General features: G+C 42.4%; 1 long non-coding RNA gene across 2 annotated transcripts; it reads left to right on the top strand.

Moving 5' to 3' along the window:
• Window positions 1-17,852: 17,852 nt before the first annotated feature.
• LOC128072457 (uncharacterized) lies at window positions 17,853-26,243 on the top strand. Of its 2 annotated transcripts, XR_008202262.1 has the most exons (4): window positions 17,853-18,249; window positions 20,074-20,192; window positions 20,957-21,149; window positions 22,147-26,243. It is a non-coding gene; the product is annotated as an uncharacterized LOC128072457 (long non-coding RNA). The 2 variants fall into 2 exon arrangements; XR_008202261.1 differs by lacking the exon at window positions 20,957-21,149.
• Window positions 26,244-27,776: the final 1,533 nt, after the last annotated feature.

The following is a 27,776-nucleotide window of genomic DNA, read 5'->3' on the forward strand; positions in this document are numbered from 1 at the left end:
TGCTGGAAATGAGATCCGCTCCCTTTTCCCCAACATGATGCAGCACAGAGATGGATGATTGTTACACTGCTTCTACTCAGCAGCTCAGTCCCAAAGGGTATTGTATTGCAGGATGACATTGTGCTGGAGTCTCTGTGCTTGATTTTATTTTGAGTAAGTCACACCTCTTTATACACAGATAATGAAGCCCTGTGCACCTGGTAGAGGCTGCGTAGCGTTATTTAAAACACAAGTGTCAGAGCATGCCTGAAAGTGAAGTTCCCTCGTAAGTATAAGCTGCAAACTCTTATTTCAACATCAAATCAAATCAATGTTAATTTGTGAACTAATTAGCATTTTAGGCTTTTTTTTTTTTTCCAACAGTGTGGTGATTTTGTATATAATGCTATGTGATTGTACCAAAGTACATAATTACAGAGCTGAATACATTGTCTCCTGCTGACATGTTGCAAAAAGAGTTTCTTTCAGCAAAGGATGCTGGCTACATCTAAATTAAAGACACACAGATAAGTCCATGCATCTAACCTGTAGCTGAATTAAACTGATGCAGTGTCAAAATCCAGGCACTTTGATAATGAGTGGGCTGACTACATGTTAACTGAATTTACTCATTCTCATTCCTACTTTATTTTGATGGTGAGCTCACAGGATATCATTCGATGTGAGGCAGAGGATGGGACATGTATTCTGAGTGCAGAAAAAGCATCGAGGAAAACCAAGTGAGTGTGAAGAGATTTTTTATTTTTTTATTTTTAATAAAAGAAGGCTGAAGTCTTGAGTGCTGAGGCATGGGAAGCATTGGTGCTTGCTCAGCTTAGGGCTCATTCTCACACAGAGCCTTCTCTCTGACAGCAACCAACACCAGGCAGCTGTAATGGTGCAAATTCCATCAGCCCTGCAGTAGCCCCTCTGTTACAGCAAAACTGATACAAGCCTCTTCTATACGCTTACCTAGCAGAAACCATTTTCATTTAAATACCATTATCCACATTGCAGTTTTCTTTTAAAACATAGTTTTAATAGTATTTATGTCCTTCATTATCTCTCTCTTGTCTTTGAAGACACCGATTTTTAGCAGTAACACGGTTAAGATAAAAGCCTCCATTCTACCATCACGCAGAATTCACAATCTGCTCTGACAGGCTGAACACTACATCTGTCTAATACCAATATATGAAACAGTAATGCAGCCTCACTGCTCTGTACAGTCATCAACTTTGTTTAAAAGAAAAAAAAAAAGCTGTAGAAACGTATAAGGTGTAAAAAAACTTGTGCAAAATGGAAGGGAAGCATGTGCATATAGTGCCCTAAGATTGCTGTGTTAATCAGGAAAATTTTACACCTCTACATAACCTTGTGAAAGCCACCCACCTCCAGACCCCAACAAAGCAGTCATGCCAGCACACCACATTGCTTTTCTTAGTGCTTCAGCCCAGCAAGTCGCACAGCTTCACATGGCTCATCTGTATTCACCGACTGCAGGAGCACTGGCCCTAGTGAGATCAAACCCTGTTTATTTATTAAACCTCCTCCAGTCCTCAATGAGTCAATCAAAGAAGAATCTCTATTAGAAGTTAATGAAATTAAAGACTTGAGTTTTGTACTTTAAAAGGCCAGGAGCTCTAGCAAAGGGCTAAAACAATGAGCTGAGGTTTAGTGGGCATTGCTCCCTTTGTGAATACCCAACTCCTGTGCTCATTCTGGACATCTTGCATTATTAGATGCAAAGTGTGTGGGAGGAGAATTGGCCTTGCTTTTCAGCATTTACCACAACCTTCTTACATCTGTATACTCAGGGCGTTTGAAAGGTTTAACATTTCTTCCAGTTACATTTTCTGGTTGATTGTACACAGCGCTACCTTTGTGCAAATGCCCCAGTAAACCATCATTTTCAGTGCAAACAGCAGAAAGTCAAACTACTTGGAAAAAAAAAATGCAATTTAGCCCAAGAACCATGCTAATTATATCCTTGGTTATTTTCACACAGACAAATATTTCAATCTATGCTCTGTGTTTATATGCTGAAGATGTTTCTTCTTGTCTGAAGTAGGAAATATACCTCAGGGAGCTCTAGTTTTGGTTACGCATTTAATGCAGAACATTATTTGCATCACAGGAAGATCACATCTTCCCCTTGCCCATTTCAGCTTTTCCACACCCAACCTCAGGCTTTCCTATTATTTGCAAAATTACTTTTGTTTCCAGTTGGGATCAGATTTAGAAATGGAAAGATGAGGGTATATTAGAATTTTTAGTAGAATGCTAAACCATGCTGGGGAGAATGGATGCACGAGACAAAGGAAAGGGCTTAGAACAAGGTTTTTTGTTGTCTGATTGCTTTTACGCTGTAAGAGCAAGAGATTAGCAGAGAAAGAGTAAGGTGTAAAACTAGAGAAATAGAAATATGCACTTAAATGATGTAGATGATGATTTTATAGTTGCTAAATTTTGAGGTAAGTGATCTTGCCTATTTGGGAAGAAAGCTGGCATTGGTTTCTTAATCACTTAGAAACCCTCAGGACATGTTTCAGGGAGAAGGTGCAGAGAAAATGTTCACTTTTAAATATTCATGGAGAAATTGTAAGAGGGTTCCAATCTGTGTGGCCAGCACTATGTGCTTAACAATTTCCCTGTCATTTCCCTGTTTGCGCTGAATCTACAAATGATTTTTTAATTGGATTCTAATAGAAGTCTCTTTTCTCAGTCTATTAAAAAAAAAAAAATATCCAGACAACTATTACAAAATAAGCAGCAACTCTGGAGATAAAGATCTGCTCTACTTTCTAGCAGCAGCTGCAATATCGAAAGGGTTAACTTAGATCATCAAGGTCTCATCTTCTTGCCCTCTGAGGTCGAATTCATAAAGCTGAAAAGATGAATTCAGAAATTTCCAGAGACAAATGGGGGAGACAATCAAGATATATGAAAAGGGGGTTGGGAAATTAAGTTCTGTCTCAGTGTATGCAGTTACCAACCAGGGCTTGAAATTCATATGGGTGCAGATAAGGTGTTGAGATGATTCCCTCAGCCAAAGGGCGGTCTTCATCTCCTGGGCCACGTTTCAATACTGGTCTGTTCAGCTTCATTTAACAGTTTAATTCTATGGAGATGACATTGCTTCTAGCATACTAACATACAAATACTATTTGGTCACTGATACTATACTGTTCTACCTCACATATTTGTATATGAAACTGACATTAAACCTCTAGTTGATCTAAGTGCCTTGCCCTACTCTCAACATCTCAGGGGTTCAAATTGCTGGTTAATCAAGCACCATTAAACTACTACTGTCTTTGATTAAGCACCGTCTTTCTATCAACTTTAGTTTAGTCTTACCCTAAATACCTGAAGGAGACCTGCAGGAAAGCTGTGGATGGACTTTTTATAAGGCTGTGCAGAGACAGGATGAGGGAAAATGGCTTTAAACTGGAAGATGGTACATCTAGACTGGATATTAGGAAGGAATTCTTTACTGTGAGTGTGGTTAGACACTGGAACAGGTTGTCCAGAGAGGTTGTGGAAGCTCCCTCCCAGGAGGTGTTCCAGGCCAGGCTGGATGGGGCTGAGCAACCTGGTCTAGTGAGAGGTGTCCCTGCCTACAGCAGGGGGCTGGAACTACATGAACTACGTGTCCCTTCCAACCCAAACCATTCTATGATTCTGTGTTTAAATGAGCAAATCTTTATGAAAAAAAAAAGAAAAGCCCTGTTGAAAATACGTATAGTTCTAAACCTTTCATGTCTTAACATGTGAGATGTGGCAGTCAGTTATGCTTGAATCTTCCTCTTAACTCAAAAGAAGTGAATACAAAGTTCTTGGTGTCCCCACTGGACACTTATATTGGCAGCACCTGGTTTGCTTTCCAAATTCTGAAGAGAAGAACTCCAAAATCTCTTGGTCACATTGCTAAAGCATGTTTGAGGCAGGTTGGAAAGCCTCACAGGGCTCACTGGTTCTTAACACCAGGCTGCGATGTGCTGTGGTGAAGCTCACTGGAAGTAGCCATGCACCCTAAAGCTGTCGTTATAAAGATGATCATGATAAACCTTTACTGCAGAGAGGCATATAATCATCTCTTCTGTGTCTCTGATGGAAAGGACACGGTGAGTGGCTTTGAGCCTAGATTTCAGCAGTGAAGACCAAGTTTGGTATAAAGCACACTTTTAAAATGTAATATTAGTGAAGCACTGGAATAGATTTTCTGGGAAACTTTGGAGTTTCTTAGGCCTTAATCTATGAGACACCACTGCAGAAACCTCCAATATGGAGGCATCTAAATGACTTTCTGCCTATGCCATTGCTTAGGTGTAAAAAAAAAAATAAAGTCATGACTGGAGTTTGAAAAGTATTCGTGGAGGAATGCAGACACACAGAATCCAGGATTAAATTCTGATAGCATCCAAATCTGTTGTCATTTCTGCATTTGCTTTTTATTGTGCTCAGGTGAATCCACATGGTTTTGTAAATTTTCTCTCCCAGACACATCTCTCTTGTTCTTGGAAGAAAAGCAACTGAGAATGTCTGTATAGTTGAATTGACTTAATCTCATCCAACCCACAGCCCTCAGGAACTTGAAACGAAAAGTCGTGGAGCACCTGCACAGCTTCTTGTTTACTTAACACAATCTTTAAGATTTGATAGCAAACGTTCTATTTCCGAGCTTTCTGAAATCAACCTTGCAGAGAGGAGACTGCTCAATGCACTACTTTTTGAATTAACAAGTTAATCCATAGCTGCTTGATGAAAGAGAGAGGAAGCAATTACTGCTATGCACTAGATCACCTTAATTTCAAGTATGCGTTTGAATACGTCTTCATTGGTCCAAAGAGGGAGTTGGGTTTGAACAGAGAGAGAACAGTGATTAGCCAAAGCAGCCCATGCTCCTTTCTGTCATGAAGTTTAATCAGTTACTTGCTTACATGACATTTTTCAAAAGCTATTCATTACTCACAAAAGGTGCTCGATTCTGTGACAGTGCCAGCTGTGCTGCCTACAGTTGCTGCTTTTCCGAACAGGGTGCTACACGTTTATGTTTCAAATCCAAAAAGCATTAGCAGAAATCCCAGATTCAGTTGTTCGATGCCAACATGAAAATTACTGATGATGGCCTAAGGAAATGCTACAAATTAATTACCAGTAGTTGTGCAGTCATTCTGGAAGCATGTGTTACCTGCCATAAGCAACTGCTATGCCCTCTTATACTGCGCATTTCTGTTTGCGTGTTGTTTTTTCTTTTATTAATAGCAGAAATGTTTCTTCCCCAGAATTGCTATAAAGCAGGTATTCTCAATCACTGGGATGCACATTGCTTGAGAGTGGGACTTAAGAGTGTAAAGCTAGGACAGAGGCTCCCTCCTTCCCCTTGGACAGAAGCAGAGCATGTGCTATAGCTGGAACTCCCTCCTGCCTTTCCCCCACAGAATCTGCAGAATTTCTCAGTGCTGCAGGGCTTTTCCAGCTGCATGACTGAGTGCTGCTGGAGCTGCTCCCTCATTTGCCAGGCTGATGATCAGACCTGTGACCCACTAACCCCCCGGTCCCTTCCCTCCCAGCAGCCTCAGAGTTCTGCAGTTTCTAATGGCCTCCTGCTTCTGTTCTCCTTTTGCCTCCAAGGGGCAGTGGGGAGGAAGGGAAATCAATACAAATGGAGCTCATTTTTAAGAGTGGGAACTGCTAATTTAGGTGTTGAATAGCAGTGTGTAATTCTCTAGGCATTACGCACTGAGAGGACAATTTATTTTATTTTGTTTTACTCTTTTTGCATCATGGATTTGTACTCTATGGGCTACTTGGGGTGCAAGGTGTTCCCCATGGTCACCCAGTGCTTTCTCAGCACACATCCCACTACCCAGACCTCAGCATTGGATATCGTTTATCTCACCATCCTGTGCCATTACAGAAACCCACTTACATGAGGTTGCATTTAGCCATTTAGTCAGAATGGTGAGGTGCTGACAGCTGCCCAGAGAGGTTGTGGATGCCCCGTCCCTGGAGGTGTTCAAGGCCAGGTTGGATGGGGGCCTGGGCAGCCTGGGCTGGTATTAAATGGGGAGGTTGGTGGCCCTGCATGTAGCAGGAGGGGTTGGAGATTCATGATCCTTGAGGTTCCTTCCAACCCTGGCCATTCTGTGATTCTGTGTTTAATTTATACATTCCTGGGGTTTCTGGCTGGGTGAAGAGTCTAACATGAAAAATATGAACCACTGAAATGTGGCATTTAAAAAGAGAGCAGGTAGAAAGCACCTGTGGCTGAGAGAAAGGATGAGTGTTCTCCAGCTGCACTGTTTGAATGGTGTTTATACTGTTCCTGCACGTGGGAATCATCTGGTCACTTTGAGGCAAGCAGCAACACAGTTGTGCTGTGCCTGGGGAAGTGAACATGAGGAGAACACGAGGGCTGTGTGGTGTGGGTATGGTGTAATAGGGCCAAGTGGATCACAGTGGGTTCTTTAAATATACAGCCTCCTTTTCTTGCAGATGCAATACTAATACAGTTGACTTGCAGAAATGAAGCTAGGGACATGAAATTGGATAATAGAGGAGCTGCTGGATAGGAAGTCAGTGGAAACTCCTGGAGGAAACTGAACAAGTGTAGGAACAACAGGCTGAATAGTGATCAGGGAGTGCAAAGGCAGATTATTGCTAAAGCATAAGCAGTCTTTTTCAGAGCTACTTTTATATTCAGGTTACTTGACAATATGCTGACTAAAGAAGTTTGCGGAGTTATTCTTTTTCATTGTATGAAACTGGCAGGTGATTCCTCTCCTCTCCTCTCCTCTCCTCTCCTCTCCTCTCCTCTCCTCTCCTCTCCTCTCCTCTCCTCTCCTCTCCTCTCCTCTCCTCTCCTCTCCTCTCCTCTCCTCTCCTCTCCTCTCCTCTCCTCTCCTCTCCTCTCCTCTCCTCTCCCCTCCCCTCCCCTCCCCTCCCCTCCCCTCCCCTCCCCTCCTCTCCTCTCCTCTCCTCTCCTCTCCTCTCCTCTCCCTTCCCTTCCCTTCCCTTCCCTTCCCTTCCCTTCCCTTCCCTTCCCTTCCCTTCCCTTCCCTTCCTTCTTCCCCTTCCCTTCCCTCCCCTTCCCTTCCTTTCCTTCCTTCCAACAGTTTCCAAAGGCTGGTTTTCTTTGCTTACAGCAACTGTCCTACCTTAAAATTCAGTTCTGTAAGACATCCATCTCCATCTTTTGCCCCTGCCTGCACAGTGACTACGTGCTTTTTGATGTTGAAAAAGATATCTCATACCGATTGCTGCTCGCAGTTGGTAGTGAGGAGGAGTTTTCGTCACCACGCTATTCTAAGGTCTCAGTATGCCTTCTGTAATGTGAGAGGATTATTACTGATGCTCTGCTGGCTCTATTCATTGTTGTGAATGAATTATGCTTTTAAGCTTGGCATTAACCTAAAAATTCCTGCAGTAACTTAAGTGGGGATTATTATTCCTGATCATGTTTATGGTTGTTCTGAAGAGCCCAGCAAGAGCAGAACCCCATTGTGCCAAGTCCTGCATGCAGGATGCTCTCTTCCCCAGTGAGCATCTGCATGATATGATGGCAGGGCCAGGGATGAAGCCTACAAACAGGGCGATTTCACACCATTAGAAAGTTTTCTGCCACACAGGGTAAGGAAGACAGACATCTTTTCCTTCTTAATGCTCTGACTAGTCTGAAGAAGGGAGAGGGTTTCTCCCATTTCCAGCTCTAGTTTGTGGGGTGAGGAAAGATATTGCGGTGCTCACTTGGTGTTTTCTGCTCCCAGGAGCTGCCAGTGTGTTTGCTCACGTTCTGTTTGCCATTAAGGTGTCTCCCTATGGCTTCCCTTGGATGTCACAGCACTCCTATGGGGCAAGGGAGCTGGAGAAGAAGAGGGAGTGAGCAGGGCTGTGCAGATCCAGCTCTGCCTTTGTTTTTCTCTTTAAGTTTGTCATTGTCCTTTAATGCTGAATTATTGAGCTTTTGAATCCAGCCATATGTTTCACCATAAACAGAGCATTTTAGAGAAGAAAGTGAGGAATTAGGTCTAATCCAGGCACTGCCAATAGACAGCTTATGGGGAAAGGTGTCAGTGGGAAACAACACAGACCAGTCCATGTGCTCTCCCATTTGCAAAAATACAGTTGCAGGCTTATTTCTCCCATCATAAAATTGTCTCTTTGAGTTTTCCAGGTGGGTGAATCACAGAGGTCAGAATATAGCCTGACAGGTAGAAATCAAAAGCAGCATGTCTTAGTGATGCTTTGTCAGCTGTGAATAACAAGCAATATTTGGGGGTTTGTTCTGAACATCCAGATGCCATCCATTGTCAGCTCTCAGCTTCTGCTGCCCTGGGCTAACCTGATAATATGTCACTGCAGAGTGTTTGCTGTGCCACGTATGTTGCTCCCATAGATATTTGCCTAATCTGTCTGCATGGCAACTCTAAATCAGGTGTCAAATCCTTTCTGGAATGAAATCTCTATTGCCCGTATAATTTGAAATCCAGAGGAAAAAAATGTGTTCTGTGGTTACTAGGATGATTTATGTTTGATTCTTAACGACTTAGATGGCTAATTGCAAGGCATTAAAAGGAGACACAGCATTATGGCTTTGCATAGGAATGCCAATATATAAACAGACAGTGGAGAGGATGGGAGCTGCGGTGGTCAGACAGGGTGAGGTCACCTCCTCACCCACAGGGCAATAAGACTTCTGGGGTTTATGTGTGTTGCATGCTGCAGTACACTTTCTTTTGTATCACTGGGTATTAAAAAGTATAGCATGTCTCTGTTTGACTGAGCACTTCATCATATATTATGGGGATAATATTTTACCACGCGAATGCTCTGCGATGCTCATTTCTCCCGTTCCTATTCTTACTTCTTTTAAACCCCTGAACTCAGATACCAGAAGGAGCAGACTTACCTCTCCTGTCATACTTTGCTCAGAATAGGTTGTACATAGCATTCATTTAGCTCCTTGGACTACAAATCCAAAAGGTACTTCTTCAGAGGTGTGACGTAAACAAACATACAGATCACAAGCTTTGTTAATTGGAGTAACCTTTCAAACTCCAGCCTTCAGCTGATAAGATGGGAGAATAAGAACAGTGAGATCCAGGATAGTGCACTGCATTTTCCCCAAATAAAGATCAGTATGTTTCTGACAAGACTTGTATGCAGAAACACTGCCTTTCTTGTAGAAAACATCCAAGTGAAGTAAATACTTGACCTATCTGACAAACCATAAATGCTTCCATTAGCATGGCATAATTCTAATGCATTTAGTGTGTATGTTTAATGCTAAATGCATTAGCACTTAATGTCAGAGCTTCGGACCTGCTGGAGTCAAGGGGTTAATACAAATTAAGAATTGCAGGAGAGATTTGTCACTCTTTATAGCTCTGTGTTAGAAGTCCTAATTTCATTACTGAAGCTCTGTAAGGAAAGAACATCTTTTCTGTTGGGTTCCTTTTCCTCCTTTTGTGAGTAAAGGCACATGACTGCCCTGCCAGTGTTTGCTATTGCGGTAAGATCTGACGGGAGGCCCTGCTGTAACATCACACAAGCTGAAGTCATGCAGTAATACCTGCAGAATATATTAAGAAAATGCATCTATCCAGCTTAATTAACAGATTCACATTTTAACACCGAGTCCACAATTAATTCCTACGTTTAAACGTCATCTTTTTTTGTTTTATCTCTAAAAACAGAACATTTTGATCTTGATTTATGTGGGAGAGTGAGGCCAGCACGTGAAATACAGCAACCCAGGCTGCAGCCACCCGGAGCATCCAGGAGGTTAAGCAGCCCTTAACCCCTCCACTTGACCTTGCCCATCTTCGTATTTCAGCACAGACAGTGGCACAGCTGCACAGCGATCCTCACTGGGGAGCAGCCAGGTGAGAAATAACATGGACAGGGAAATGGGTGCAAGAGATGAGCCAGCTGAGAAGCAGGAATGGGCACAGAGGGGTGGGCATCAGCTTTGCCATGTGGCTGGCGATGATTGGACTGCTCAGAGCTTGTTTAGTGCAATTCAGTGTGGAACAAAGAAGATGCACCTGGTCTTTGGATTCCACGAAAAAGCAGCACTGCTTTGGATTCACTGCCTTAATAGTAACTTGAAACAGTAATAGTGTTGGAGTCAATGGGACTGCAAACAAAGCATGAAGAAAATGCCAGTCTCTGCAGGGTGAGGAAGAAGAGCAGTTACACTGATTGACTTCAGGAAAAAAAGATTATTTGCTTTTGAAAGGCTTATTTGGTGTCTGATTTTAATTAAGACTTGCATGTGACCCTAACTCTTGAAAAAGTTTTAGAAATCTCAAGACCATCAGCTCCTCACAGTGCTTTAGTAAGACAGGAGCCACGCTGGAGGTGAGCCCAGCAGGGAAGGCCAGAGCACAGAGATACATGGCAGGAAAGAGGTCCTGAGCTGGCACTTTCCTGCTCCTGGTCAAGGGCCTTTGCTCTGCTTTTCCTGAGAGGAAGTTCTAACAGTTGTGTGGTAACTGTACTGGGCTTTGAATGTTTTTCTACTGATAGCAGCTGGATGCACAGACAGACTTTACATAGTATATGTTGACTCATTGCTTGTGCACTAGATCCAGCCTGAGGAGTTTGGGTGTGATTCACCATCTTTTTCCTGAAGGACTAAATATTGCTGTAGCAGTCAGACACCTCTTCTTGGCAGCCTCCAACTGCCCTTAAACATCTCTTAAGGCTGTAACATGGCCTTGAGTTGCACTAGGGGAGGTTCAGGTTGGACATTAGGAAACATTTATTCTCTGAAAGAGCTATCAGCCATTGGTACAGGCTGCCCAGAGAGTGGTGGGGTCACTGTCCCTTGAAAATATCCATAACCATGGGATGTGGCACTGTGAGACATGAGTGGTGGGTATGGTGCAGTGGGTTAAACTTGAGGATCTTACAGGTCTTTTCCAGCCTTAATGATTCTGTGATGAGCTCAGAGGCTCAGAACCTCTTGTTCCTGTTATTCTGTGAAGGATGGCCTGAAGATCACAAGTTTTCCCCTGCCACTGCATTGCTTCCCCACCCAGCATCCCTCATCTCTGCAGCCATTGTTGCCACCAGTAATGAGGGATATAACTGGGCCTTCAGAGGGGACCAAACAATCATCATGCTATCTAAAAGGATAATCTGCGTATTTCCTTTCTTTTTCCAGGCATGCTGTGATTCTTAGCCTTTTAAACCATTCTTAACATCTGCTCCTTTCAACAAGCATGCGTTGCTGCTCACAGGCCAGCACGCTCCCAGCATTCTGGCTGTATGAACAAGTCACTCCAGGGGATGTTGGAGAAGAGCTGTGGAGCAGCTAACGTGCTGTAGAGCTGCACTCCATAACCCTGCAGCAGTTTGTTCATGGAGCCATACTCTGATACCAGTCACATTAACCCTTTTGTGTCCTTGGAGTACACTGCTACTGAATGAGATTCCATGGAGCAGTTTTCATTTACAGAAGTGTTTAGTAAACAACTAAGCAGCAGAAATGTGATGATGAGAAGTTTGCTTTGTTCTGCATTTACATTTGGGTAGGAAGTCCCGATGAGAAAGAGAGCTCTGTGATTTGCTGTAGCTTGCACTGACCCTCATCATGCAGCCTGAGGGTCTGATTCAGATGAACTTAAATGAGGAAGAAGTTAAATAGCAGCCACAAACGTGCTTGCCTTCCCTGTGCAAATTGGAGTTGTGAAGCAGGGTGTGCCTCTGGCTCTCTCATTGCCTGGACTGACGTAACCACAAGGAGGCAAGGCTAACTGCTATTATGAAATGAGACAGTGAGCTGGAGCCAGCAGGAGGTTTGCTCATGTTCTCTAGTGGTCCCTACGATATGTGACATCAATAGATCATCTCCAGAACTGCCTCTTGCAGCAGGAGGGAGGTGAGGGCTGAGGATGCTCAGGTGTGGGCTGGATCTATTTTCCATCTGCGTCTCCTTAACAGTCTCTCTAAGGGTTTCATCAGGCCTGCAGCTTCCACTGCACCTGGCCTCTGGGAAGTGAAATAAGTGCTCCTCTGCTGGCAGCAGCTGAGCTCTCTGCTTTCGTTCTGAGCTGCTTCTTGGACATTGGGTTTTATTTTGGTCTAACCTTGGCTGCATCTCTGTTCCCCTGGTGCCTGGCTCTAACAGGATACCCTGCTTATGCCTTGGCTGCCATCATACCTAGCCTGCCTGCCTGTGCTTTGTAAAATGAGACCTTTTCTTCCTTGTGCATCCCTGCTTTAGCACACCTTCAAGCTGAAAGGAGTAAGAAATGGAGAGCAGGCTGCAGTCTGGGAAAAATTATGGCTGCCTGAACAAGCATGCTATGAATGCGGGCTGTGTGTTTCCCTCTGTCCTTTGCTATTTGAAAGGGATGTTTGCTTGAAGTGAGTACTGATACTGAAATCATGCATTTCAGTATTCTTTGTTTACATATTATATGTAAGTTCCAGGATCACTTTCTGCTTATTTAAATTGCATATACACTTAAAATGATCTGAAAATGATTTTAGAAGCACCTGTTTCTATACCTGAGCATAGTCTGGCATCTCAGTTGCTGAGCCTTCCATAGTTAAGGCATCTGTAGGTGTTTTTATGCTCTCTTTGGTTAGTGGAAATAGTTTTTTTGACGATTTCTTTATTTTTTTAAGCATCTTTTGCTGAAAATGTCTTTCTTCGGGTATGTAACTGCCACTGTTATAATATTAAATACATGCATAGATTTTGTTTTCATGCTTACAGCAAATGTTTTGCTCTCAGATTCGATTCTGCTTTTGAAACTTGAGTTTATTGGATGGCCAAGACAACAGTAAGTTATCTGGGACTTATTGCTGCTCACTTATTCTGTCACATCAACTCAAGTGCTTGGCACTGCCAGCACTCCCAGGCAGGAAGATTGGAGGACTGACCCTCATGGGTTGTTTGTCCTGCTGAGCATTGCTGGCTTTCCTGTGTGTTGCTATTTGGCCAGGGACAAAGTAAGGAGCAGGCTTGCTTAGCCCAGTTCAGATGCTCAGTTGAGCTTGCAACTGACTTAACTAACCTTCATTCACATCAGAGTGAGAGAGAGAGCAAGTATAACCCTGGAGACTGGAGATCAAGAATGGATTTTAACCCCAAAGGAGATTCCAGCTTTAGTTCATCTTTATGCAGCGTAATCCTCTTTTTATGCATCCATCTTATTTCTTATCTCCTTAAGTGGTTAAATATTTTATTTATTTGCCAAGTGAGCATACAGACTTAGTTTATATTTCATGTGCTGTGCACTCTCTGTGTGCTGTAAGTTCGGATGCTGCAGTTGTGCACCTCCCAGTCTGTATCCCTTCCTCCATGCGATAGCACTGTATCTATGCAGATGGGTGTTAGCCTTTGGACAGCTGATATTTTCCTCATTAGTCTGCCACACAGCTCTTAGTTACTCTTAAGATTCATTTTTTCCAGCTGCACTGTGATTTGAGTGCACATTCTCAAAACCTTCCTAGGATCATTCTTATCTATGCCAGGAATGACCCAAAGAAAAGCTTCCTTCCAAAGAAATCTTCCCTGATTTCAATAACCTGTTTGCAGAGCAAGCACTTTTCTGTGTGCAGGTGCTTATGGCATCAAGGCCTTGCTGGTGTCTTCCAGGTTCATCCAATATCAGTCTGAGTGAATTACAGCTCTGTGCAGTCACTGGGCAGGGAAGGCAATGTGTCCTGGCAGAGCAGAACCTCATGGGCAATAATTAGTCTCAGCATCCGTAAATTATTTTGCAAACCACAACCGAAAGGTGATAAAGAAGCACCTCTACTGGGATTATTAATGCATAAAATGAAAATTTGAATGTTAAATAACTACACAAAACCCAAAGACAGCTGCTAAAGGCTTTCTGGAAAGACAATAAATCAGTTGCCTCTAGGTTGGAACTGAGAGTGGAAGCACTGGAAATGCATCTATCACTGAGATAGCTGAAGTAAGCTTATTTTCTTGCTTTGGAAAGAGAAGCTTTGATCACATCTGCCACTGAAGCACTAATTAAAAAAAAAAAAAAAGAGTTAAAAGCCAAAATAAAGTTTAAAAAAAGAATGGAGGATTATGGCTCTGAAAACTTGTTTCTAATGCTGATTTTGTTTCTCTGTTAGTAAAACATTTTAATGAAAGTAACTCAAGGCTCCTAAGATTTTGAATTTGTAAGTTGTTTCCATCCTTTTCTTCTTCCTTACCTGTCGACCTCATTTCATCTGCTCTTTTAGAATGATATTTTTTTAATCAGTGAGTAGTGACTAACATTGGGGAACTGGAACTACTCAGACTTCATTATGTTGTGCTGTAAATCAGGTCAAAACAGCACCTGGATACAGAGGAAAATTCTGCTTGCCAGGTGGGTTTTTACCCTGATGTTTTAATTTAGGTCAGCAGTGAGCTTTTAAGGTGATCTCTCATTCAATGCACTGTGGTTCTGGAAGTGCGTCAAGCGGATTTCTGTAGCATGAAACTAACTCAGGAGAGATACACCAGGGGTGCACCGAATCTCTCTGCTAATGGACACCTAGCCTGCTCACAGCAAGGAAGGGTTAGCCTGAAGTAACTGGCCCAAAATTCTGCCATGCTGTGCTGATCTGCTTCTACAGTGCCCATGGAGCTGTCATTCCTTAACTGGATGCTCTGTCTTTTAGTTTCCACCCGATAAAGAAGATGTTAAGACTGTGGGATGTGCTGTGAACCTGTGAGCTTTTCTGGCATTTCAGCTCTGTCCAAAATGGGAACATGAAGGCTTGAGGATGGAGAAGAGGAAGAGGGAATATCCTGTGTTTGTTCCTCACTCCATTGGCTCTGGGGAAGTCCAAAGCATCATAAAATAGAGTCAAAAAAGGCCTGCTGTGAGGAGTATATAACTGTACTTATTTCTTCACTTTGAAGTAGGGAGAAGTGATTTATGAGCTGACTGTGGAAGTAGACACAGACATAAAGACAGACATAAAGAAAACATCCTGACTCTGCTGCTTCTTTAAGGGAGATGGGAGCTGGGAGTGAATGCTTGGAAAGGTCCTACAAAGTGATGTTTGGTTCTGAAGCTATTCTTTAAACTCTTCTATGTTTTTGCCATGGCTCTGCACAATAAACAGTGCATGCAGAGTGAAAGATACATTGGTGGGCTACTAGCAAATTAAGAGCTCAGTTTTGGTTCTAACTGCTGCTTCTAGATATCAACCACCTACAGTGGAGCATGGAATAGCACTTGCATCTGTGAAAGGTTTGTGGTAACAGTGCTAAACTAGGAGATGAGAATCTTTGCTGCATCCTCCATTCAGCCAATGCGATTTCAGTAGGGCTTCTTCGGAGAATGGGGAAGATTCAGCTATAGGTGAGAATTTGGTGAGAAGCATGGAGAAATTGGGCTGGTTGCTGATATGACTTGGTGTAATTAGGCAGCATCACTTCTGCTGGAGCTGGAGCCCCTGTGTCTGTATGGACAAGTATCAAGTACTTGAGTTTTGGCTGTGTCTTTTGTTTTATCAGTCTCAGATGATAATAATGACAGGTATTAGGAATGTTCTGCTGAACATTGCCTTGAATTCAGGCCAGTATAACATTCTGGCTAATTTGTTAAGTGTTACATCTCTTATCAGATTGTCAGACCTCCTAAAGCAAGCACATATCTTCAGCTTGTGAATATGTGTGAATCCCAGATAATGCTACAAGAGAAAAAACGTAAGAGAATCCATCTTAAATGACATCTTATTTCTGCCTTTCACTTAGTTAAAGCCAATAATAGGCTGAATAGGGAGCAGATGTAAGGTCAGATATGCTGTGTTAGCACTTACGACGCTTATTCAGCGATAGCAGTGCGTGAATATTTGAAAGCTCTTCTCAGCAATACCCGTGCAGGTTAGCTGCTATCACATCCTGACATCATATCTTTGAAACAGACCTGGAAGGGGAACTGAGTTTCTGTCCTTGAAGACTTCAGAATTTCAAGTTTTCAGTACTGATGTGCACTTGGCACTGAGGAGTTTAGAATTTTTATGTGGGGGAAGAAAGATAGAGGGAAAAAAAAACCCAACAAACTAATTTCTCAAAGATTTGGAACTTCTTCCATTTCTGTCTCAGAAATCAAATAGCAAAGACATGTTGCATTAATCTCACATCTTCTTCAGCATACCATCCTTGCAACATGCCCTTTGTGCAGCATGGCTTTGATCCCCTTAGGGAATCATTACACTGCTACAGCAACAATTCAAAATACAAATCTATGCCTAATAACAGTAACTGCTGGTATATATCTCGCATGATATGTTTCCGTGCTGTAAATACAGGCTGGAAGACACCAGTTGCAGAGAGAAGGGAGTAAAATTTTTGTTGAGAACTCGTTTTTTTGGTGCTTACTTTAACAAAGGGTTCAGCAAACACTGAGGAAGGGAAATCGCCTTTTCTTTTAAGATTGAATAGGTCAGCATTTGTTTAAGCAATATGTTCTTCTACCTGTAAAAGCTCTGTGCCCTTCAGTCTGGGTGAACAGGAAATGTAGGTTTTTGCACTCCAGGACTTACTGCTCCAATGTCTACTTGCTTCCAGTACACAAGCACACGCCTGCATCCCCAGTGGTGAATTCCAGTGCTCTTTTTAAAGACATTTAATTGAATCTATTTAGAGGTGCTGGAGAAACATGCATTTCTCCATTTCGGGATGGAGAATTTCATCCTGAAATTCTGAATACGCTGAGTTCATGTTGCTCTGCCAGCCCTGTGTCTGTACATTAAGGCTGTGTGAATGAGGACACGGCTCTGAGTTTATCCTCAAGATTTTCATTTCTATTTGCTTGCTTCTGAGTAGTTCTTCCATTTTTCAGTTCAAGCCTTGAAGGGGAGGGTGCTATTTGTTAAGTTTAGCAGTAGCTGTGTAAGCTTTCTTTTTACTTAGCTGTGTTATTTCTTTCTTACGACTGTTGTGACTGCCTGCCATCTGGGGGCTTCTGGGCCTGCTTCAATAAATTGTGTTCTCTTTTCCTGTTGCTCTGAGGGTTTGCAGAAGGATAGGAAACTGGACACGTTGTGCAGTGGGCTGCAAGCTGTGGAAGGCACGTAAGGCATATATCCTGGTTTTTGCTTACGTGAATTGTTGTAGTAAGTCGCCACAAACAACGGCCAAGGAGAAAATCAGTGGCAAAGCAACTTTTATTTGACAAGTTGCTGCTAACGCCCTTTGTGCTGTGATTCTAGTGGAACATCACTGCTGGCCTTAATGAATGTGTGTGTGCCCTTGGGTGGCTCAGCATGCTGTCAGGATGTACCCTTGCAGCAGTCCCTACCAAAAATGCCACCTGCTGGAAGTGCAGCCATCAGAAGCTGCTCTGGAGAGGAGATCTCAGGAGACCATTTGCTATGGCAGTATGCTTCTAGAAAATTCTTGCAGCAGAGTTCTTACTCTTAACAACGAGCTCTTCCCACTTACACATTGTATCTGTGTGGTGTTTTTGTGGGGTTTTTTTTGGTAATTTTTATTTACACTGTTCTTGGGAGCCCTTATTTATAAGTTTGTGTGAAACCACAGTACTGTGTATATCGGTTTTTGTACACAAGAGACCTTGAAGTGACTCAAACCAGCAGCCTTCTGCGGTTCCAGCATCTGTATTTATGAGCTAGGGGATGCGTTTGGTGCAGCATTTCATTTTACTTTGCTTTTTTGTTTTATATACTCATTTTCACTCGGCATATTACTCATTCCTCCCTTTCTGTAAATACACCAGAGCTGGAGATTGCCTCAGTCCAATTTTTACTTTCTCTGCTCTTTCTCCCTGACTGATGGACGTGCTGGAGTCCTTTTGTGGCCTTAGTCACCTTTGGTTTAACTGGCACACTGCAGTTCTGCTAGTTCTTGCTTTCCGAATGATCGTGTTTAATAATAGTAGTTTTGAAATTCAACATCATCAACTTTGACTGTTCTCTTGACCTCCTTATTTTCCTGGGAGGTTATTGGGATAGATATGTGATGGGAGAATACATTAAAAAAAAATGCTGCAGTGTTCATCACTCTTCCTGTGAACCTTCATTTATAAATGCTGGTTAATGATAACGTAGCTGCTGTCCAATGTGTTCTCAGTTAGCATATATTGTGCATGGAAAATAGATGTGCTTTGCCTGCTTCGCTGCAAAATAACTCACTATTTGCTTTCCATTAGAGCAGTGAGAAAGGTACTGTTCTGTCCTTTAATGTAATAACTCATTTATTATGCAGGTGGATTAGATCAAGTGGTTGGATTAAAGAATTCCCTATGCAAGAAGAACTAATCATGCTAGGTGTGTAATTAGCATTTGCTTTTGTATTTAATGAGCTTTTCCAAGAGTTGTTCTCTTCGTGGCCTTTTTCTAATAAGAAATGTAGGTGTTCCAGGCATTCTCCTGGTGTTCTTGCAACCTCCCTGACTTGGTGCCAATGCCTTCTTGGAGAGCTAGAATTAATCAGTATCTGCAGGCTCATAGGAATGATAAGCACTAGAACCAGGTCACTTGAGAAGTACTTATCCGTAATGGGAATTATTAACCAGACTGTAGCAAGTGCTTTAAATATGATAGGGTCAGAGCCAGGTATGAAGAGTTTTCTGATAGATTTCATGCTTCTGTTTGGAGCAGTTACTCACCCTGTTGAGCGCATTATATCTGGAAAAGTTAGATCTTGGATGAAGATTCTCTATATAAAATACACTGGGAAATCTTGTCAGGAGCCCCAGGATCCTGTGGCCACACACTAACATTCTTTTGTCCAAAAACTGGGATAGTTGCTGCTCAGTGACAGAGAAGTTACCAGCCTCCAGAATTTTGTCCTTAGTGAAAAATTATTCTCCATCTGTCTGTTCAAGTCTCCACGTATCACTTTCTCACATGCACCCAATCTTTGCAGGTGAGAAGCAATGGGACTGTAATCCTTTTGCTCTTTGTGCATTCATGCTTGGAGATGATCTCAATACAATCAGGTTTCCCTGTGCATTGTAGGGCAGTCTGTATAGTAATTGTTCACAACTCCAAAGGCAACTGCTGGAAGTCTATTTTAAAATCTAGTCCATGTTGAGTGGAGTCCTTGGGGGTAAAAGAGCTTTATATATGCAAAATATTTGTTTTTCTTCTAAGTAAGATAAAGATGTTTCCATCTCAAGAGATGAAAAACCTGGAAGTTTTAATGGATTTGAGCCTATCTTTAATGATCATATCAGCAGAGTTGCCAGGCTGACATTTGATTATCTCGGAACAGTGTAGTGCTGCATTACCACCTCTCCCAAATGGATGTTGGATTGCTTATCCATGCCTTTTGCAATGCCCTGGTTGAATTAATCAACTATCCCTGGAGTGCTTCCAACAGAGAGAATTCACTGGTAACAGCTGATCTAAAAGTTCCCCTTCCAGGACTTTAGCTCAGCCTTTGTACACTGTATTTGTCCTGGGGTGTGTTGTGCTGACTGCATGATAGCAGAAAGCTGCTGCTTGCTTTGCAGTGCATGGGTTAATGCAGTCATTTTTCATCTCTAAAAACAAAAGGTCTAAACTGGCTTAGGGTCACGAATAAAGTGAGTTCAGTGGCCCTGACCTCATCTCTAGCAGATATTTGTCTGCAATATAAACCGACCACATGGGTTCATCATGATGGGCAGTCATTTTTTATGTGAGATCCAGGGAATGGCTACCTGGGGGTGCTAAAGGCCACAGCTGAGGTGAATTAGCAGAGTTATGTCAAAAGCTAAATTACTTGGCATACCTCAGCTAGTTCTACTTCGTTACAATACGTGTTAAGTGGTCACCAGCCTATTCAAGGGACATGCTGCGCAAAAAATGTCATTGGTACATGTTGTTGAAGTATTGGCATTTCAGTGCACCTGTAGGGTGCAGCCCGTAGCTGCTGTGCTGATTTTTATGAAGTTTAGGCAGAACTTCTACCACTAAACTGTTCATATTCTCTTGTCTGTAAGTCTCAGCTTTAGAAGTCAGTGTTGTCTGTTCGCTGATGTTGCAGAAGGTCTTCACATCGCTGTGGATAGGTTGAACTCTTCCTGCATTTGGATGTCTTTCCCAATTATTACTGCTATGCTGAACTGTGTAGCTCTGCTTATGACTAATATGACCTGATTGCAGGGCACTTGCAAGGAAAACCTTCATTGCTTTTGGAAAGAGCACACCTGAAAACAAGCTTTTCATCCGTACATGTCCCACGTCAAGAGGCCTAGGATTTGATCCAGCTTCGAACTTCATGGGTAATGCTCCTGTCTGATTTCTCATTTGTGTCTCTGCCATTTCCATTGGCAGAGCATCAGATCTGAAAGAGCCTCTGACCCAATAAATGCATGAATTATTTAAGACGTGAGTTAATTTTCTTTGGGCATTATAACAGATTTAAACATGATACCAGCAGAGAGGAATTTCTTTCAAGTATCTTTCAGACATTTTAAATATATTTGCATTATGGTCAATTAAAAAGAGCAGAAACAATGCTAATTGTGGATTTCTTATTACTAATGCTTTTAAAATTCCCAGATTTGTGCTGCATGCTTCAGGGTATAAACCCACCTCTAACTAATGAGAGCTAAGAAGAAGCTTCCCTGTGGGCAGATTATCCCATAAGTGCCGTATGGCTGCTGGCTTGTCTCCTCAACTAAGGAAGGGCTAACATCTTGCCAAAGTTGCTTCCAACCTCTTCCCTTAAGGCACTGTTTATTAATTCAGACAAAAGCCTCTGAGAGTAATGCGATACAAAGCTGTTCCCTGAACGGAACAGACTTTGCTCTCTATCCTCTTTATCTCTCAGCTACAGGGCTAGTTATGGAGGAAATCTCCTTCCTGCATGTTCGTTTCACTCTCTCTAGGTTGTGTTTGAACATCAACCATTCCCTTTCCACATGGATGGCAGAGCTGCATGCGCTGGTCTTGGCTAAAGCAGGCAGGATCTTTCACAGTCAGACCCTCAGTCTGGGCTACACACTAGCCTTAACATTTCCTTTGTTTCTTTTTTAATTGTCAGTTGCAATATTGAAATGAACTGTGACAGTGAAGCACAAAAATGGTTCAGAGCCACTTCTACAAAACCGGGGAGATGTGGTTGCCTACCATCGCCTTTGGCTGTGACAACAGTGGTTGTGCAATCCAATGCCCTGTCTCATCAGAATAGCCTGACTATGGATCCTGCCTCTGAAACATGAGGTGATTCCAGAAAAGTGAGTTGAGATGGTGTGGGAAAGTCTCTGCTTGTGTTCAGCTGCCAAGATTAGGAGGAGCAGGCAGCAGATCCGGAGCCTCAGCTCAGTGTTCTGGTCCAGCAATCAGTGTGAAATGTGTGCAGTGAGACAAGTTGGGAAGAGTGCCTCTTCACACCCAGAGGTCCACACAGTGTCTAGACATCCATTTTCATACTGCTTTTTTTTCAAGAATTGTTTGATATGAAGCTTGTCTCCAACTAAGTATTACATTCATAACAGGCACTCGTGTCTGAAATTATCAAGAAAAAGAAGTGTATTGCATTTTAAACTAATTACATAAATCATCTGAATTATTTATCAGGGCTGCTTCACATCTCTGTTGTGGAAGACCTTTACAGACTGCATGTGATTTAGTATTAACACAACTGAGATGCAGACAGGGCATTAAGTGCTTCTCCTAACTATATTTTATTTTGGAAAAAGTAAAGAAGTCAGTAATTGACTCTTTGATAGTCCCACAACTGTTGGTTTTTAACCTTATTTCAAAGCATGTTTTGAGTGCCATTCACCAGTTCTTGAGTCTAAGTAGCTACCACAGGGACTGGTATCTGAGCCCTTTCTCCCTGCTGGGGGCTGGAAAATCCCTGAAGGGGCACTACCTACAGACACATAGGTGTAGTTTTGCTAACAGTGCTTGCATTAGGAGAAGCTGCTGCGAAAGCAATTCATTTTAAATGAACACAGTTTTACTTGGAAAACAGCAAGGCATCCTTCAGGAGATGGTGGTGGTCCTGAGAATATGGAGAAAGCTTGGAAAAATAAAAGTGTACACTTCTTAACACAACTGGTGTGATTTGTGAAAGGATCCACCCATGCTCTAGCATCTCCCAGTTTTCTTTTTTTTCTCTTATATATTTCCCTCTTGTTTGGAAGCCTTTGTCTCTATTATATTGCCTACACCAAGAAATGAGGAGTTTTACCTTACTAATGCTTTCACTGTATGCTTTGTCCTTAGGATAACGCAAGGGAAGATCAAGAGCAGCTGTCTGAACAAGCAGAACAGCTGGGGAGCATCTGAAGTGGCCTTCTGCTTCTAGGACCACTGAGCTTCTTTGAGGTTTTGGAAGCCAAACAGAACTGAATTTTGGAACTCCCCTTATCTTTACAATAAGCTAAATCAGAACCCTGGATCTTAATTAACATTTCTTCATTTAGAATTATTTTTGTGAACACAATAGAGCTGATTATTACCGAGAGCCTCTTCAAAGAAGTTAAATTAATCTGATAAATCAATGTGGCCAATGCAGATAAGTCTTGTGGAGCATTTTCAAGCAGTACCAGGATCTGTCAAAAAGAGTAATGAATATCAGATTTCCAAATGTACACATTTTGGGGGAAGGAATAAGATAAATGACACGCATTAACTTCAATAACTTGCGTGCGGTAACGTGAAGATGCAAATGGGAAAATTAAACTGGGTCAGCAAATGCAAACTTGAAGACAATAATAAAGGATGCTGAGATTGTTCTGAATGAAGATGGCAAAGAGCGGGAAATGATGTATGGGAGTAACGGCATGACATTTGTGTTCCTTCAGATGAATCCAACTCAATAATAATAGTAATCCTGCTGTGAACTAAATTTCATTCCCTGTCACATCCAAGTAAGGAGCAGCGCACCGAAGATATCTTGGTGGTAAACTCGTTGTAAAACTGAGGACGTACAAAGGGCTCCAGGCTGAGGCTACTGCAGAAGGTGGCAAAATGAGCCAGGGGCCAGCCCTGTGGTTCCAGCAAACAGTGGGGAGGACTGAGGAAACATTCTTGCTGCTCTGGGAGAAAATCCTTGTGTAAGAGCATCTTATCGCAGTGCCATGCCTCACATGATCAGTGTCTTGGGATGCCACGATGCACAATTGGAAACATCAGACAGAGTAGATATTTTCATCAGAAGTGCAAGTGATCAATTTCTACTGATAAAAAAGGCATTCATTTCTTCAGATAGAGAAGCAAATAGAAGAGTGTTACATATAGAGAAGCATAAAAAGTGAAACGTCTAGCCTGAAATCAAGAGGAAGAAAGAGGATATACCTGCAGTAAAGATAAAAGGAAATGGCACAGTATTGGAGGAGAGTTAGCATTATACTCCCAACAGGCTCTGACGTGGAGGTCTCGTCTCCTGGTGTCAAAGGCCAGGCTTGGCCGGCCTTTTCAATATTCTCATAAGCCTTTCTGACATTAAAGGATGGGAGATAGGCTGGAAAGCACTTAACAAATTAATATGGGATGCATATGCCCACACCCAGTGCTAGTCCTTTGGTTTGCTTCTGGGTTTCTGCTCTGTTGTACCACACTGATGTGTTGCTGCCCGTGGCTGACTCTTCCAAGGGCTGCAGGAGGAGTGGTTATGTCATTTATGTATGTACATGTAGATTCAAAGGTTTGCTTAATTTCTATTTTTAATTGTAGTTTTCATGTTCTCTTCGAGTTTCTAGCAGTTTAAGCATAGAGTATCAGGAATCTCATGAGGTTTTAGTCTCAAGACTTCTGATCTAAAGCATTTGTGTACACATCAGATTTACATCCAGTGTAAACCTTTTGAAAATCAACCCTCGTTGTTCCTTAATGATCAGAGTATGAATTCCTAGTAGGCAAGTGATGAGTTCCATGTGTGTGCCTACTAGGTTTTTTTCTTTAAATATTCCTGTGATTTAGGATGATCTCTGTTAAAGAGTCACAGGCAAACCTGCAGAAGTGTTGCATGGAGCAATTCTCAGCCTTGGAGCCGGAGGAGAAAAGCTGCATCCTCTGAAAGACATGTTGTTCTTTCTGCCTTTGGAGTTAGGGGACAAGGTATGAGAACTGGTAACTTGTTTACAAGTTTTTCTTCTCTTTCAACTCTTCCAGCTGTTTTTGTCACCTCTTTCATAGGTGGTACTGAGACAGAGTTGCCAGCTAGAGCTGAAAGATGAAATAGAGCAGATGAAGGGTGTGTGTGTGGAAGGAGGGGGGGGGTGGAAATGTTCTCTTTTTTCAGTTCTGTACGGTGACATAAAAAGTGGGTTACAATTCAAAATATTGAATCGTGGTTCTCGAGGCAGTTTTATGCTTAAATCATAGTCTTGTCAAGTCCGTGTTTGATGTGCTTTAATTAACGCTTCCCCTCACTTTGTGTTTGATTTTGATGTGTATGCAATGGATTCACACAACCTGAAGTGATCAAAAAGAGGCATTTGTCAGTGTCAGAGCCTGTGCTGAGGTCTCGGTCGGCTCCATGCACACCCTGAATGAGGAAGGTGGGGATGGGTTATTAGAGGAATACAGGTCAGCCTTTAAGAAATCACCTACAGTAAATGAAGCTAATGCAGTTTTCATTAGGCTGTTTGCAGTGCCAGCATCAAATGCGTTTGGGAAGTTCAGTCAAGCTGTGTATGACATCCCCATAATGCAACAAGGGGGTTGCTCACAGCCTGTGGGCTTGCATTTGTTCCTTTTCAGCAATCACCATCTGAAGGACCTAGCATTTTGTGAGACTTTGCTGGAGCCATTATTATTTGAGACCATGCAATAGGAAGGGGACAGAGCACACAATTGTGCTGGTGGGGACCAGCAGCGAGACCACACAGAGAGCAGAAAAAGGAGGAAGGGAGCTCAAAACTCTCTGATGGGGATCTGCTCATGGGTGGAACTGGCAGCGAGAGCAGATCCTGCATCAGTGTCAGCCAGCAGCTCTGGGAATCTCCTTAATGAGTTCGGATGTACAGTGGAGTGCCACCTTCCACTCCTGGCTCTGCTGAGTGCCTGGTGATGCTTCAAGCATCCTCACTGCTCCTCACTTCCTTAAGTGGCAGTACAAGTGATACCTGGTATTTGGAAAGTAGTGCTTGAGGGGATAAAGTGCGTTGATAAACTCGTCGTGATATAGTTTCTAATAACTTATTGACTTTCCTTCACAGCAATAGTGGGATGCTTCCAGTGCAGGGCCTTATTCTCAGTGGCATCACTTGACATAACTCCACTGATTTCATTAACTTATACCCTGATTTCCTTCCCCTCCCCCCCTCTTTTTTTTTTTTTTTTTTACTCAAATCAATCACCATGATAGACTAGGAAAATTGGTTTTATCATTCTTAGACTCCAAATTGAATAGCTGCAGCAGCTGGATTAGGCTAATCCTCCTTTCTTGGACTTGCATTGCTGAACAGAACCACCCCTTGCCCCCACCCCTTCCTGCAAATTAGGGGATTAAGCCAAGAGGTGCTTAAGCATAGCACGGATTGATACACGTGGTTATGCAAATTGTATCCTAGTGAGATTCTTGAAATGAACTTGAATACTGGAATGACATCTTCAACACGGAGGATACGAAAATAGCAACAGAATCTAAGGCTCAGCTTGAGCAAAAAAGGTGAACTTTGTGCGCCCAGCCACATCAACCAATAACATCCCACAGCCTGTGCGCCCCATTAGCAGGTGGGGATAGATTGCAAACACAAGGCAGCGTGTTGTGCAGTTCACACAGACGTTAAATAAACGATGCCATCGACATAGATACATGGCAGGTGGAACAAAATGGCTGCACCATCTACCACAGGCTACAGGGGAGACTCAGTGTGTGATTAAATAATGAATAAAATATCATCGCAAACGATAACGTTATATTGTAAATAATTCCATTTGTTTACTCTCTCCTGGCATTGAAGTTCATCTCCCTTGGAGACTTCTTTGACTTTTGATGCTGTTTTGCTTTGCATATGCTTGAATTTATATTTTTTTTTTCTGCTTTCCACAGAACCTTCGTAAGGGTTCAGAAAATGACAGAACCAAGTGAATAATTCACAGCAGATAATTCCTTGGCTGCATTTTGCATCTTTATTTCTGCAAAACATCCATCCACATTATGTATGTTTTGTACTAATTTCTAGTTAAATTAAAGCATGACTTCCCCTCTAGCCACCATCTTCCCATTTTCATGAGCAGGACAATAAAGTCTCATCTGGAAGTAGTTCACTGTTAAAATTAGTGTACTTGTGACTGGAGAAATAGACATCATTCCCTCTTCTTTCTTGGATGGCTGTAGTGTTGCTGCTGGTATAAATACCTCCAAACAACAACAGATGATGTGACTCTCAATATTTAATATATTTTTTATTATTCAGATTTAAACTATTACAGTTTGATCTCTGAAATGCTTCAGAAGGGGAATACAAGGCACTCAGCTGTTTTCCTCAGAAGTAACACATTTGAAAGAAGAAATAATGCAATTATTATTTATGATTCTTGACTTTCACCATCAGAAGTAGTGTTTCTGGAGGCAACATAAAATTACTTAGTTATTCTTTCAGTGGATGAGGTGGGTGGGTGTGTGCACTGTGATTGTAGCTCCAGATTAATATTTACACCTTAAATACTAATCTTCAGATTGGAGTTCAGTGTAAGAGCATGTGGTGAATGTTACAGTGATGCAATGCCAATGCATTTTGTGGGGAAGCATCTCAGCAAACCCTTTTGACTTGCTGCCACTAATGTGCCTTCCCTCCCCTTTCTTCCAGCAAAGGGATAAAAGAGAAATGCCTTCAGATGGGATGATGGAGGCAGAGGGTACTTGGAGCACTGGGACGTGTGGTCTGGTTAGTGCTACCCCTGCAAGGCCTGATGGAATCTCTTGCTTTGTTTGCTAGATCAGGGTGTTTTTTGTAACAGAGGCCAGAAGGAAACCTCCAGGAAAGCAAGATCTTTTTTGTAATTTATTTAAGGATCCAATTTATTAAAGGATTGTTTTGAATGATGTGAAAGCAACCCATGCTACCTTATCTACTTGAGAGTGCCAAACCGCAGACACCTCAAATCTGTTGTCTTTTTGGTAAAATTGGGGGTATTGGCACATGTGTCAAACTCCAAGAGATCTGCAGGTGGCAAATGCTAAAGTAAAAGGATTGCAATGCAAAAAGTCAGAGCATTTATCTATGCTTGTGAAACTTGCACTATTCCTGGGCATGCATATGATTAAATATCTCTGCCTTAACTGTATAAGAGATCAGAGGTCTCTTTTGGTAGGTGCCATCAGAGGACACATGTCTTGCTTGAGAAAGCCAATACTTTCCTAAAGTCATAAAAAAGAAGGAAAAAAAAGCCCTGGCTGTGATGAAGGGTGATGACAGGGCAAGTCAAAATTCTCTTTTGGCAGACATTCGCATTCACGCTTGCCTGGAAGTTACATCTCTGGGAGTTTTTAAGGGTAGGTGCATTGGGTAGGTGTGATTTCCTCATGGGAATTTTGGGTCATGCGGGCACCTTAACCTGGGGCACCCTTAGTCATGCCTGGGTGCAAAGGGCAGCAGAGTTCATCCCCAGCAGCTCGGGTGGGGGGGCCTTTGCATGCCTGGCTCCAGGGATCTTTGCTAGTGCCATGGCTGATACTTTGGTTCCAAGCCCATAAGGATGAGAGTTGTAAAGGGAATTTGCTCTGCTATGAGTACATAAGCAGGGAGACCTTGATGTCACTGTCAAGATGTGAGGGTGAACGTAGCTTTTTCTTAACCGGTTCATTGCCACATGGGACTTTTTGACTTGCAATTAAACGAACCTCTGAGTTGAGCTGAGCAAAACAGAGTCCATGCTGCATGCTGCTTTCTCAGAGCAATGTC

This window comes from Tympanuchus pallidicinctus, unplaced genomic scaffold (assembly GCF_026119805.1).
Source record: "Tympanuchus pallidicinctus isolate F22 unplaced genomic scaffold, pur_lepc_1.0 scaffold7, whole genome shotgun sequence".
Taxonomy (NCBI): domain Eukaryota; kingdom Metazoa; phylum Chordata; class Aves; order Galliformes; family Phasianidae; genus Tympanuchus; species Tympanuchus pallidicinctus.